The sequence below is a fragment of the Geotrypetes seraphini genome, chromosome 5, assembly GCF_902459505.1.
Source record: "Geotrypetes seraphini chromosome 5, aGeoSer1.1, whole genome shotgun sequence".
Taxonomy (NCBI): Eukaryota; Metazoa; Chordata; class Amphibia; order Gymnophiona; family Dermophiidae; genus Geotrypetes; species Geotrypetes seraphini.
The window spans coordinates 49,724,242-49,730,241 of record NC_047088.1 but is presented as its reverse complement, the minus strand read 5'-3'; positions in this window follow the sequence as shown (position 1 = coordinate 49,730,241).

Below are 6,000 nucleotides of genomic sequence, written 5' to 3'. Positions count from 1 at the left end.
AACTGGAGGATTTCTCTGTGAATTCCCTGTGAAGATTCATTTTTTTTTTTAAATTACACATTTAATGATTACAATATCAGATGATACCAGGAAAAAATGGATTCGGATACATAGTTAAGAATAATTAAACATATAAACAAAATTCCTTTCCAAGCCCACAAACATGGAAAGATATACTACAAAAATTCAACGATAAAGACAAGAAGAAAATAAAAAATTGGATCTTGATTCATCCTATGAATCATAAACCAATCCTTACTATTAAGGGACTATTTACATCCTCCAATTTCTCAGTAGTGAAACATATTTAATAAAGGGGAAAAAAAATTTATTAGTGTTCTCTAGCTAATAAAAATTTTTATTAGCTAGAGAACAGTAATGAATTTTTTTTTCCTTTATTAAATATGTTTCACTACTGAGAAATAGTCCCCTAAAAAAGATTCATTTTTGATAGGACATCTAAGTATGAGTTTGGACGTTTTGGGAAAGACGTACAGAAATCCAGTAGAGAAAATGTCAATTCTCAAAACAGCAGATCATCTATCTTTTATTTTTTTAAAATGACCTATGTAGATGTTTTGGTCTTTAGTGCGTCTGTCTTTGTTGGCCATTCTCAAATATAAAGATGTCCACATGAAAAATGCACAAAAGCAAGTTTTTGTCTAAGTAGCCTGCATTCTTAGCAAACTGTTCAGACAGTTGAGCATAGCAGAGGGGCTCTTCTAAGAAGTACGGTAGTGAATTTCACATTAAAAGTCCCAGGTACAGATATCACTATATATTGATTATGTTTATGGTGAGCTGTTCAAAACCCACCCAAAACTTATTGTACCCACCTGTATACCATAACAATAGACCTTATACCTAGAGGTGTCATCTTAATACAGATACAGTAGGTTTTGTAAGGCTCACCATACAATATAAGTAAGATATAGTGACATCTGTACCTGGAACTTTTAATGTGAAATTCACTAAAGTAATCCTCTGGGCTCAAATGTCTTTGTTAACATCTGAATCTGCTTGGGCAGAAAACTTTTCACCACCCCCTCATAATACAGGCTGGATTGTACTATTTTTTCACATCTTTGTGTGGTGGGAGGGGGGTCAGTAACCACTGAGGAAGTAAAGGGGGTCATGCCTTAATCTCTTCAGTGGTCATCTGGTCAGTTTGGGCACCTTTTTAGTATTTAGATGCTTTTAAAACAGGTCTAGCTCCGAACGTCTAAAAAAAAGCCGTGGATATTTTTTAAAGGTTTGATTATTCCTGCCGAGCAACCAAGTCCTAAGCCCACCCAAACATGCCTTTAATATGCCTCCTTAAGTCTGTTTTGAGAATGCCCACTTGGACATTTTGGCTAATGAGACGTCCAAATGCTGGTTTACGCTGTCTTTTGGACATCTATGTAATATAGTAAGTGAATGCAGTTTACAGAATTATATGGCGCAGGACCTCCTTACATTGGAAAGTTGGTCCTCAACCTGGCAGCTAGGCTTCAATGCTAAGAAATGTAAGGTCATGCACCTCGGAAGCGGAAATCCATGCAAGACGTACTTCTTGAACGGAGAAACTTTAACTAGGACTTCAGCAGAACGAGATTTAGGAGTAATCATCAGTGCAGACATGAAAACTGCCAATCAAGTGGAGAAGGCTTCATATAAGGCAAGGCAGATATTGGGTTGTATCAATAGAAGTTTCGTCAGCCGAAAGCCTGAAGTCATAATGCCGTTGTACAGGGCCATGGTGAGACCTCATCTGGAGTACTGTGTGCAATTCTGGAGGCCACATTACAGTAAAGATGTGCGCAGAATTGAATCGGTTCACTGGATGGCCACCAGGATGATCTCGGGGCTCAAGGGTCTCTCATACGAAAAGAGACTGAACAAATTGCAGCTCTACACTCTCGAGGAATGTAGGGAGAGGGGAGACATGATCGAAACATTTAAGTACCTCACGGGACGTGTCGAAGTGGAAGATGATATTTTCTTTCTCAAGGGACCCTCGGCCACAAGAGGGCACCCGCTCAAACTCAGGGGCGGAAAATTTCATGGCGACACCAGAAAGTATTTCTTCACAGAGAGAGTGGTTGATCATTGGAACAAGCTTCCAGTGCAGGTGATCGAGGCAGACAGCGTGCCAGACTTTAAGAATAAATGGGATACCCATGTGGGATCCCTACGAGGGTCAAGATAAGGAAATTGGGTTATTAGGGCATAGACAGGGGGTGGGTAAGCAGAGTGGGCAGACTTGATGGGCTGTAGCCCTTTTCTGCCGTCATCTTCTATGTTTCTATATCTATCTTTTTTTTGAAAATGAGCACCAAAATTTGACTAAAGATGCAGGGGTATATTCACAGCAATAACTTTACTGGAGTGAACTGGGTTTGACAAGAAATAAAAACTGAAATAATAATAGAAGAGAAAGAACCAGTATATAAATATTAAGATGAATAGTACTTCCTTTAAGTAGCAAATGCTACTGAAAGACCTGGGATTTCAATTAGTTAGTTGTCAGACTGCTACGCCTGACAAAGAATGTATTAATTAAGTTCAGTTCAATAACATAGCAGGGTTTTTGGGCCCAGTTGGAGCTCTTACTGCTTCCAGATAGCTTTCCAAACAGAAGATATAATAACCTCTCTCAGTGCTGTATTATAGTCAGGACAGATATATCCTCTATGTTTAAATGTAGGAGATAGAACCAGAATGTACGCAGGTAGGGCTAGTCTCAGGGCGCTGGTCTTTGACCAGAGGGCCGCCGCATGATTATGTTTTTTCCTTTCTTCTGGAGTAGTTTCAAGTTTATTAACTTTTTAATATACCGACCATCACCAAGTATCTGGCCGGTTCACAATAAAATTTATACAGAGGAAAAAAGAAAAAGAAAAAATTTAAAATATAAAATGTGGTGGGTGAACATTAAAGACATAACTTGACTAACATGAAAGTGAGGATATGATGGGAAGGGGGGGGAAGTTACATATTTTGGAGAAGAGAGGGAAATAGTGGGGATAGGGAAAAACATATTGGGTAGGATCGCTTTTATTAAAGCGGTTGGTTAAATAAGTTGGAACCAATCAGATGAAGAAGAGAAAAGATAAGGAAAAGGGTGAAATAGAGAGGAAAAAGGTAGGAAGAGATCAAAAGATTAGGGGAAGAAAAAGAAAACATTTAGAAGAAAAAACTTCTTCTCTGAAGAAGTTTATGACAGTTTTTCTTTCTTCTGCTGTCTGTGAGAGGCACAGTAGCTAAAGTATTCAGTGGCTGTGTGTTGTCTTTTCGGCTAGTGAAGTCCAAATAATTTCTTGTGTTTTCTCAGGTCCTATGTGAGTTCCGAAAGCAGATGTTCCTTTCTTTAGCTTGCACACATTTATCTCTCCACCTCTCTCCGAAAACTCCTGACAATTCCTTCAAAGTAGCCAATGGAATCTTTTTGCTTTTTGCAGTGGGAGGAGCCCATGTAATATACATATAACTTCCCTATTGGGAACTACTTGTTGCAATTCTTATTTCCTTTGTAAAGGACTCAGGGCCATATTTTATATATAGTGCCGATCAGGATGGTGCTTACTAGAGAAAGACACGGTGACAAAATTCATCACTGTTCCCGTCCCCGCAGATAACCGCGGGAAATAAACCCATGTCATTTTCTAGTGTCTATTTCATCCTCTGTCCTTCTATACCAGCATTCTTCAAAGCAAAGCTTGCGGGTCAGTGGTTGTGGCCATTCATACTCTGATTCTTCCCTCTTTCCTTAAAGAATGACATGAAGATGGTTTCCCGCGATTATCCGCGCGGACGGGAACGATGATGAATTTTGTCACCGTGTCATTCTCTAGTGCTTAGCGCAATTCTATAAAAGGTATGTGCACTTTATAGAATCACACTTGGCACCAGTGCATGCCATCAAGTTTCAAGTTTCAAGTTTATTGTAAATTTGATTAATCACTTGCTCAAATTTCTAAGCAATGAACATATCATTAAAATTATATACAATTAGGAGGGTAGCAAAACAAACAGATTAAACAGACAAAACATACATAACATGATATGGACTAACAGTACAAATATGTTAAAATGAGAGAAAAGGATGGGTAAGAAATACATATCGCTGATAGAAAAGAACAAACAATAGGGAGGGATGGTAACAAACAATAGGGAGGGATTAAACAGTGAACCTTAAAGAGGTTATGAAGATGAAATGAAACTCTCAAGCAAGCTTTTTTAGGTATGAAAAGCATCCTTGAAAAGAAAGCTTCAGGCCTAAACTCTTGCACCTAAGTTGTGCATGGATCCAGGCGTATTGTATAACAGTACGTAAAACTTTTAGAAACGCTCATGATCCACCCATGTTCCTCCCCGGCTATGCCCCCTTTTCAGATTCACACACTAGAAGTGATGCCCAGCACACAAGGTGCCCATTAATTTGTGCGTGCAATTGTTAATTAGTGCCACATAGCATCAATTATGAGGTGTTAATTGCCAATTATCGGTGCTGATTAGGCTCATTACATAATTAAATTGTCTGCGCAAATCAGCTGTGCATACAACTTAAAGTGCCATATACAGAATTTAGGAGTCGCTCAATAAAGGAATGAATTTCCTTCTTCAAAGAGATAAACTGCACTGGATGAATTATTGTTGGGATTGATCACGTTTTGGATGTGAGAGAACATTAGTGTACAGTGGCCAGGTTGGAGCCTTGATGAGTAGCAAATTTATGTTAATTATTGTTGATTTCTTTGTTGTTGTTTTTTTTTTTTACTGCTATTATTGAGCCTCTTTTATCAAGCTGCTCTGAAGGCTTTTAGTGCGAGCCAGAACAATAAATGTTCCGAGCGTTGGAGCACTTACCTCACCGGCCCACACTAAAAACCTCTAGTGCAGCTTGATAAAGGGGGGGGGGGAGGGGAGGGAGGAGGATTGTTAATTTTATCTATTTTACACTTACATATTTGTTCCTTTATACACCCATATGCTTCTATTAATTTTTACACTACTTTTGACAATTTTTAGGCTTGAAAAACAGTAAATGATCACTAAATTATATTAAGTACTAGCTGATGCCCCAGCGTTGCACGGGTATTTAATTATAGCAATAACACTGTAAATGGATTCAAATAAAGATACTTTATAGTGGTGAATGAAATTATTTTTTAACAGCTTTATAAAAAGTACAATATTCAAATTATAATGTGAAATATTTGACAAAATGAATACAATACAACTAACACAAAACTTGATTATAAACAACATTTTTAGTTTCTCCTCCAGGAGCAAGAACATATAAATTCTTGGGTGAACCCACCCTTGAGCAAGCAACATAGAGTTGTCCATGGGAAAAAATCCACTCCACAGTATGTAATAGTCTGTCCCTGTGATTTGTTGATTGTGATAGAGAATGCAAGTCTCACTGGAATTTGCAATCTCTTAAACTGAAAAGGAAGATCTGTAGGAATAAGTGGCATCCAAAAGTTTCAGTATTGATTTAAACAACTCAATATGTGTAAACTCAGGTTGAAAAGAAACTCCATGCAGTTTTTTCCCGGTTCAGAATGGAACCTGTGTTCCTAGTTCAGCATATGTGAGTACTCATGTAATGTAATAACATTATGAACTGGGGTGCATGAAGGAAACAGTTACAAACACAGTTAGAACATACAAACTCTATATGTATGGTGTACGTGGTAGAATAGAAACGATGTCCCTAGTGGTTATAGTGTCATAGAAAGTGTTTTATAGTTGGAATAACTGTGAGAATGGCAGCTTTTTACATCCTTTCCATTGACATGAATGGGTGAAATATGATTTTCTGTTTGTAGCTCCGCCCACGTGTGCAGGTGGGCCGTGAGACCCCCAGACATTATCACCCCAGGTAGTGAGGGATCTGCATACCAAGTTTCGGTCAAATCGGTCAAGCCGTTTTTGAATAACTGTGAGAATGGCAGCTTTTTACATTTTTTCCATTGACATGAATGGGTGAAATCTGATTTTATGTTTGTA